This window comes from Arachis ipaensis, chromosome B03 (genome assembly GCF_000816755.2).
Source record: "Arachis ipaensis cultivar K30076 chromosome B03, Araip1.1, whole genome shotgun sequence".
NCBI lineage: Eukaryota > Viridiplantae > Streptophyta > Magnoliopsida > Fabales > Fabaceae > Arachis > Arachis ipaensis.
In genome coordinates, this window is record NC_029787.2 from 31118936 (window position 1) to 31128790 (window position 9855).

The window sequence follows — 9855 nt, forward strand, 5'->3', positions numbered from 1 at the left end:
TACATATGTGATAGCTTGGCTAAACTTGTCATTAAGTAGTGAAATCTCTCAAAGTGTGATTTGGAATGAGAATGCATGCGATATGTGGAATGACTTAGAGCATAGGTACCACCAAGGAGATATTTTTAGGGTTGCTGAATTAGAAGAAGAAATGTATGCTGCTAGGCAAGGGGACCTTTCTGTGACTGCCTATTTTACAAAATTAAGAACTATTTGGGAGGAATTAGAAACCTTTCAACCGATTCCGAAGTGTCTATGTGGTCCAGAATGCATTTGTGGTCTAGGAATAGTAAGAAAATACAGGAAAGTGAGGCAATTGGTGAGATTGTTGAGAGGTCTTAATGATGAATATAGCAATGTCAGATCTCAATTGATGCTTATGAAGCCTTTACCTGATGTCAACACAGCATTTTCACTCTTAACCCAACAAGAGAGGCAGTTACACTCGCCTAAGATCAATGATGCAAGAACCCTAATGAGTTCCTCGGATTTGATTGAGAGTGAACGAGGAAAATAACAATACTCAAATGCAAATAGCTTCAGAGGAGGTAGAGGTCATTTTGGAAGAGGTAGATCTGGTAGAGGAGGAAGAGGACCTCCTAAACTCTGCTCGTATTGTCATAAAACTGGACACTTAGTGGACAGCTGCTACAAGAAGTATGGACCTCCTCCGCACATGAGGCAGATGCAGAGGACAATAAACTGTACAACCACCTTATCTGGAAAGGACAGTGAAGAATCCAGTGAGGCACTGCAAACTTCAACTCAGAAAGGAGACAGTAAGACATCACATCTTCTTTTATCTCAAGAGTAAAAAGACACACTGCTTGCACTTCTCCAACAAGACAATACTCTACAGCCTAATCAAATCACCAACCCAAATCCCTCACTACAACCAGGTATTCCAACATACACTTTAACAATGAGCTCTCAAATTTCACATATTTTGTTCACTAAAACTTTTTCACCACATACTTGGGTCATTGACAGTGGTGCAACCGATCATGTGTCATTCTCTTTAGCTAATTTTTACAGTTACCAACATATCAAACCTATTCTTGTTAAACTGCCAAATGGACATCAAACAATTACTAATATTGCTGGGACAGTAATATTTTCAAATAAGTTGTATCTTACAGGAGTGTTGTACATTCCATGCTTTACTTTCAATTTGTTATCAGTTTCTAAAGCTGCCAAACAATTGAAATATCATTTTTCAATTTCTGACACTACTTGTGAGGTACAGGACAGGAGTACTTGGAAGATGATTGGGCATGCTAATGAGAATGGAGGCTTATACACATTGACTATTCCTGCATTAATACCACAGTCATCAAATAGCACTGCATTAACACCATCTCATCCCAAGCACACAAGCACAGTTGCTGGACACATCACTCACACTACTAGCGGCTCATCCACATTACATATAGCTGATAGTGTAAAAGACATTACAACTTTATGGCATTTCAGACTTGGACATATTCCTATAGATAGAATGCATGTAATAAAGAGGAGTTAGCCTCTCAGAATATACAGAAAATATGAAACCATGTGATTTTTGCCACTTTGCCAAGCAAAAGAAACTGCCTTTTGTAAACAGTACTACAAAATCTAATAAAATTTTTGATTTAGTGAACCTTGATGTTTGGGGCCCAATAGCCACTCTTTCAACTGTTGGACATAAATATTTTCTAACTGTCGTTGATGACAAGAGCAAGTTCACTTGGCTCTATTTTATGAAACTCAAGTCTGAAGTCCAAACCTTGATAAAACAATTTGTGGCCTATGTGAAAACCCAATTTAACACAACAGTAAAGTATTTTAGAACAGATAACGGGACTGAATTCAACTTGCACGAATTTTTCAATGATAATGGCATCATACATCAAAAATCATGTGTGGAAACACCCCAACAAAATGGGGTGGTTGAGAGAAAGCATCAGCACCTCTTGGGCATGGCTAGAGCTTTATTATTTCACTCTTCAATTCCAAAATGCTTCTGGACATATGCAGTTGGGCACGCTGCCCATCTCATAAATAGAATACCCAGCTCAAATCTAATGAACAAATTCCCTTATGAGATTTTATTTGAAAAATCTCCAAGTATAATGGAATTGAAGGTCTTCGGGTGTCTAGCCTATGCCACTACACTAACCACTTATAGAAAGAAATTTGACAAAAGAGGAAGAAAATGTGTCTTCTTAGGCTATAAGCATAACACAAAAGGTTTTGTTTTGCATGACTTATATACACGGGAATTGTTTATATCTAGGCATGTTCAATTCTATGAGAATGTATTTCCCTTTCATATTAATGCTACTCCTGATTGTTGTCAAGCATTGAACTCATCTAATGACAATGACACAAATAAGAAAAATTTTAATATGCATCAATATGATGATTCTTTGAATTGTGAACTGTATCATGCATCCAAGCATCATGGTGATCCCTTACACATCACACCATCTCATGGGCATCTCGAGGAAGTCATCCCTGACCCTCCGAATTTGCATAATACCCCTGCATCATTTAATGATAGCAATGCATCCCTTGATCATCAAAACACTGCATCATCATCTTCCATGACTCAACATCTGGCTCCTAAGAAATCATCTAGAATTAAGAAACCCCCTGCATACTTACAGGATTACCAATGCTCCATCATTCCAGCTACATTAGCATTTTCATCTGCCAATAAGTATCCTTTTTCAAAATATGTTTCTTACAATAGGCTGTCCTCGAAATTTAAAAATTTCTCACTAGCCATAGCAGCCATCTCAGAACCCAAAACCTTTGATGAAGCTGTGAAACTGAATTGTTAGCAAAATGCAATCAATGACGAGCTTCGAGCTCTTGAGAATAATAGAACATGGACTATTACTACCCTACCTCCTGGGAAGAATGTTATTGGTTCAAAATGGGTCTTTAAGGTGAAGTTTAATGCCGATGGAACTGTAGAAAGACACAAAGCAAGATTAGTTGCAAAGGGGTTCACCCAAACAGCCGGTTTTGACTATTTCGACACATTTAGTCCTGTGGTACGCATGACTACTCTGAGAGTTCTATTGTCCATTGCTGTCCTAAAGAGATGATTTCTACAACAATTGGACGTTAATACTGCTTTTCTCCATGGGGATCTACTTGAAGAGGTCTACATGAAGGTTCCTCAGGGTTTGCAAGCACCTCCTGGTTCGGTTTGTAAACTGAACAAGTCGCTATATGGTTTGAAGCAAGCGAGCCGGCAGTGGAACACCAAGCTTGTTTCAGTCCTTGCAGAATCTGGATACACACAATCAAATTCTGACTATTCATTGTTCACCAAGTGAACAACTTCAGGTTTTACTGCGATTCTAGCCTATGTAGACGATCTCGTGTTGGCAGGGGATGATGCTAAAGAAATTGAGAGCATCAAATCTGTTCTGGATACCAGATTCAGCATCAAGGATTTAGGAAAGCTCAAATATTTCCTAGGCATGGAGGTTGCTTATAACAAACATGGACTTGCCTTATATCAAAAGAAGTACACTACGAATCTCTTGGAGGAATTTGGGTTACTAGAGGCAAAACCAGCTTCGACGCCGATGGACTATTCCATTCACCTTTCTAAGACTTCAGGGGAATCCCTATCTGAACCTACTTTGTATAGAAAACTCATTGGTAAGTTGCAATACCTTACCAATACAAGACTCGACATAGCCTTTGCGGTTGGAAAATTAAGTCAATATTTGAAGTCTCCCACCAATGAACACTACAAAGCAGCTCTGCGAATTTTGAGATACTTAAAAAATGCTCTTTCTACTGGTCTATTCTTCCTTATTGCTACAGATTTTAAACTCTCAGGTTTTGCAGACGCTGATTGGGTAACATGCCCCGACACCCGACGGTCAGTTTCTGCACTACAAGATTTTTACTTGATTATAGGAGTTTTTTAGTGGAAGTTTTAGAAAACCTCCATAATATATTTTATTTATGGCAAAATATAAAACTCCCATTGATTAAAGTTAGATTAAACTTTTTAAGCCCAATTTTCTAAACCAATATCCAATCCCTAACCTACTCTGAGTAAACCCAAACAAATTTAACTCCAACCAAAAACTTGTCCAAAAAAATTCAAAAAGGGAGAAGATTGAGAATGAACCCTAGATCTACTAGCCGCCACGGTATTCATCTCTTCGCCATTGTCACTCAGTCATCAAGCTCGCCGTAGCATCTGAGATCAGAGGGAGAGTAACCGGCGATGCCTGCGACGCCATCCTTGCCGAGGTCCAAGAGCAGTTTCCATCCTCAACTCCACTTTCTCATGGAAGGAGTTAGATCGAGCCGCCGCCAAGCGCGCCACTCACGCGCTCGCCGATCTTACCAAAAACGGTAAATCCTTCGTTCCTCTTCCTCGATCTCCTAGCGTGTTGCTCCCTTCGTTTCGATTTTTGGCAAATTCGGTCGTGCATGTCTCTAGGTGTAAATCCTTCAGTGGTTGTGTCTTGCAGAGGAAGTGGTGAACGTGATTCTCGAATGAGGAGCTATTCCGGCTTTGGTTCAGCAATCAGCACCTCCAAGCTCCTCCCGTGACGGAAGAAGACCTCGTTCAGAAGCTGTTGCTGTTTGAGCATGAGGTTGAGAAAGTGAGTGCTTTTGCACTTGGACTTCTTGCCGCTGTAGTTGCTGCGTTGAAAGCTTCTGAATCGAGCCATTGTTTCAGTCTGTTTTCTTTTCTTCTTCAGTTTTCATTTGTTTTCGTGTGGAGTGATTCTTGTGGTTAAAGTTCTCTGACTCCAGTTAGTTACTAGATAAAAGCAAAGCATTTAATTTACTGAACTATTTATCTATGTATCTTCCATTTTGGTTCCTTACTCTCCAAATCAGATTTGACAGAAGCTGGTAACTGGAGTTAAATTTTGGAGCTGAGCACTTTTTTTTCTTTTTGTTTTTACATCTATATATTTTCAGAAATCAGGTTAAAATACATATTCAAGAAATGTTCACATCAGAACAAAGTTAAATATTCACAATTTTTACAGTGATAATTATAATATTTAAGTATTTTTTAATAATTTGAATGGTATGAACATTACAACTAAGCTGTACTTGTTTATGCTTTCTTTGTAGGTTCAACATGAAAACATGTCCATAGATATTATAGAAGTGATCTGCAGGTGGAAAAGAATCTAAAGGATTCCAGAGAGAAGCAACAATTCTCCAGTCTTCAATAACTTCTATGTGTGTGGTGGAAACTGCAGGTGGAGTTGCGAGTCCCGATGCTTCTGGATCACTTTAATGTGACTTATATAGGTGAATTTGATGCTCCAGAATTTTGGTACTTTAGTTACAATTTCAATTTCAAATGAATATATGTCTCAATTTATATGTTAATGCAAAAGGCTTGCACATTTTCTAGGTCCGCTATTTGCACATTTCTGGAACAATTTCTGCTTATGAGAGCTTGACTCTTCGAGGTTATGATGTTGTTGTTGTTGTTTTGGAAGATCACGGCCTTCTAAAAGAGGGTCGAATAATGTCTTATATGCGGAACAAGTAAGCTTGATCATACTAGTTGCTATATTTGCTTTCTGCTTGTGGCATTACATAAAGAGAAATCTTCATACTCTTGAAGGATAAGCTATGTTCCTTATTTTTGTCTTGATTTTTCTTCTGTTTTTCAGTATGATCTCTACTTATATACTGTTGTTCACTTCTTCATGCAGGCTTCCTATTCTAGTGCTACCCCCTGTTCCAAAAGATTTGTTTTGAGTGGAATATTTGGTTTCATCCTCAAAACTTTTTTGATTAATTGCCATTTGTCTTTTATTTTGTTATTACTATATTTATCTATTTAGTTATTTTTAATAATGCTTCTTAAATCTATGAATTTTTATTTTGCAATACTACGGGGAATATCTTAGGAGACCAAACTATCTTGAACTTGCTGCACTTAGTGTTTATGTGTAGTCTACTGAATATAACTCTCTTTTATGTGTAGTCTCCATTGCTTTTACCAATCTTTTTGCTTTTGGTGTATTGTCGTGGTTTTCTTTCTAGGCCTTATTGGAGGTGTTACTTTCCAAATACTCAAGCAATAATCTATGTTGTTGATTCAAGTGATACCGATAGGCTTGTGAAAGCTAAGGAAGAGTTCCATGCTATTCTGGAGGTATGTTGTTCCTCATTTGCATTTTGCATCAATGCTGATCATATTCATTTATAATGAGCAATGCTCTATTAATCAAAGCATCAATACCAATTACAGCCTGATGACCACATCCTTCTAATATCTTTGTTACATAATCTTTCTCCCGTCTTTTAAAGAAACAAACAATATCTAGAAAAATATCCTTTTCCATAGAATCTAAACCATCATAGCTTATTTTCAATACATCAATAATGTCAGAATGTGAAGACTTCTTTATCTTTTCAATAGAACTATGCGAAACCGCAATAGGCCTACCATTAAGATAGGAACCCAATACTTTAAGTGCTAATAGAAGACTACCACTATACTTGATCACTTCTTCGGACAAATCCAAAAATTCTTCTGCAGGTTTGGGTTGTTTAAATGCTTTCAGACAAAAGAGATTAAAGGCTTCACTATCCACTAACCCTTCAACTTTCCAAGTTTCATGCGGTTCCTTTAGCACCTTTTAGTAAAGTTAAAACTTTGATGAGAAGCTATCTACTAGTTCCAATTGCTTGGAAGATAATTACAATATTGTATAGATATATAATAGTATATCTTATTTATGCCAGGTCGCCTAATGATACGATTAATTAATTTAAATTTTTAAACTATTAGCTTTGTGGTTGTTTAGAAGTTAGAACCTTATTATCTGATCCATGATACGAATGTTGCCAATTATACATTTTAAACTTAACTTCCACTCATATTGTATAATTGATTATATATATGCCAATAAGAAAACTTAATTAATCTTATCTCTCAAATTTCACAATGAATATTAAGTATACTGCCAATCACGTAAAAGAAAAAATTGTCTGCTAATATATACTTTAATTTAATTATAAATATATAGAGGTTTAATTTAGGTTGTATATAGTAAGCCTTATGCATTCAAGGTACATTAGGAGCACAAAATTTCATTGATTCTATGGAATTTGGAAGATATCGATTGAACTCTCATCGATTTGAAATTTGGGAACATTTTAAGGAAGTTAATTTTATCTCTGTTTGCAGGCTGACTCTGAAGTTCACATACACTGGAAAGGTGCTACTGAGATTGTCCTAGCCTACTGTACACGGTACATTGATGCAAATGACCAGTTGGTAGACATGGATGAGGAAAAGGTTTGAAGATACACAGAAGATAGTCTTGTTTTGTTAGCTATTGTTGGTCTGAAGGCAAGTATTTCCTCTGAATACACGTCTATCATTGTCATTGATGTTTATATAAAATTTATTGTGTTTTGCACACTCATTCCTAGCTGCCAATTTCACCTGTTTGCTTAATTGTAATTGTCAATGTCAACCAATATCTTGTAAGTGGGTTCTGTGCATTTGCATTTAACACGGAAATCATTAATAAACTCTAATTTATGATAGCATTTGACTCTAAGATATGCTTCTGCTGGTTAAATATCTGATTCTTAATCTCATATTTGACATGCAGGATCGTTGTCGACCTGGAGTCAAAGATTCAGTGGAGCTTTGCCAAAAATATGGGGTTAAGGTACTTATTTTCAATCATCCTCGATAGAATTGTTAAATTACCATGTCCATTGTAAAGGTTGGACCTATTTCTTTTCAATTTGAGAGATCTAGTTTGTTCTTAAATTATCTTAATAAATGATGCATCATTTATGGATAGTATTTACATCTTAAAAGATAATTTATTTCTGGCATTACTAGATGGGTATTTAGGTAGTTATTCAATATGCCAACCAATGAAAGGTTTGTATATAATTGAACTGCACCGTTTTGGATTGCTTTTGTATAGTGTTTTGCAAGCTAAAAATTTTGAGCATAACTCTTGTATCTTTCAAAATCTATGCGGTTGTAGGTTGTGAGACGGGGACGTTCTGTGTATGCAAATATTCAAAAATTTATCCAGTTTCAGCTTACAGTAAATGTAGCAGCTCTTGTTATAAATGTTGTTGCTGCTGTTTCCTCTGGTGATCTCCCACTGAATGCAGTGCAGGTCTGTTGTCTCCCTGTGTTTTGCTCTCTGGCTTTGCCCCTCAATTTATGTTTCAGCTGATATCCCTTTTGTCTGCATATTCATTGCTCTTTTTACAGATTTTGTGGGTGAATCTTACCATGGATACTTTGGGAGAACTAGCATTGGCAACTGAACCACCAACTGACCATCTTATGGATTGGGCCCGAAGGTCGGAACTTCAGTTTCTCTAATTGTGCCTTTTTTTTCTTTGGATCATGACATTTTCTTGCTATGTTTTTCTGGTGTTACAGCACCTGAAGAATATTGATATATTAGAATATTGAAATATTGAAGTTCTTTCTTTTTTATTTTTTAAAGAAAAATAGTAATAGTTATGTAGCAATACCATATGCAATTATATTTGGAACTATTGATATTGAGAATTTTTTTTATATATAGAGTTATGTTTTATATTGAGGAATTGTGTTATAAAAAATTTAGTTTTTAAATTTTGATATTAAAAAATAAATTTTTAATTTGAGAATATATAAATGAGATAAGATTAATGATTGATTTGAAATTAAAAATAAATAAATAATTACAAGATTTGTGGAGGTTTTAAACCGTCACAAAAGTGATTTAAAATTGCCACAAAAGTCCAATACAAAACCCCCCACTGAAAGTACACAAAAACCCCACTGAATAGATTGTGGAGGTTTTTAAAAACTCCCACAAAAGACCTCGTGGCACCTCAAATTTTGGGAGTTTTAGAAATCTCCACAAACCATTTGGTAGGGTTATAAACCTCCATAAATAAGAGAAAAAACTGCCACAAATAAAGAAAAAACCTTGTAGTGCTGGATACTGTTTCTTTTTGGGCACAACATTGATTTCATGGAAGAGTAGTAAGCAACTCTTCATCTGAAGCCGAATACCGAGCCTTAGCAAATGCAACATGTGAAGGCCTCTGGTTACTTCGACTACTGCAAGTGTTTGGAGTTAATCATGAAGAACCTCTCACCCTCTATAGTGATAGCCAATCTGCCTTGGCCATGGCAGTCAACCCTGTTCTGCACGAGCGTACGAAACACATAGAAGCGGACTGCCATATAGTTCGTGACAAAGCTCATGAGGGTATCATCAAACTGCTTCCTGTGACCTCTAGCAATCAAATAGCTGATCTATTAACTAAAACACTAGCTCCGAGGCTCTTCAATTCATGCTGTTCCAAACTAGGATTGTTGGACATTCACTGTCCTAACACTCCTAGTTTGAGGGGGATGTTAGCTGATATAGGTGCCAGCTCAGCTTATATATTTATAATAAAGAAGTTAGTTAGAGACTAGTTAAATTACTAGAGTTAGAATTCTAATAGGACTAACCGTGGTTGACTTAGTGGTTTAGCAAAATATTACTAATTGTATATAAACTACACTGTTGCTTCATTACAAGTTTTGTGACTCTCCATTATCTTCAGCAAAAAATCTTTCACTTTGTGAACTTCTTCTCTCTGCCACTCTTCTCTCACAACATTGATCTTCTTTGCAACCTCCTCTCTGCTTCACTCTTTATCACAACTGTAATTTCAACAAACTTAACAAATATTTGTGTTATTACACCTTATATATTATGTACTCTTTATGTACTCCACTAAAAAAAATTACAACAACTAAACTTACATCTATTATTGATAAAAAAATAATATAAATAATATTATTAAAGATATAATCATTCATGTGTCTCC

At 36.2% G+C, this 9855-nt stretch overlaps 1 long non-coding RNA gene across 1 annotated transcript; it reads left to right on the forward strand.

Moving 5' to 3' along the window:
- Window positions 7617-8488, forward strand: LOC107630241. Its single transcript, XR_001618192.2, has 3 exons — window positions 7617-7682; window positions 8013-8150; window positions 8249-8488. It is a non-coding gene; the product is annotated as an uncharacterized LOC107630241 (long non-coding RNA).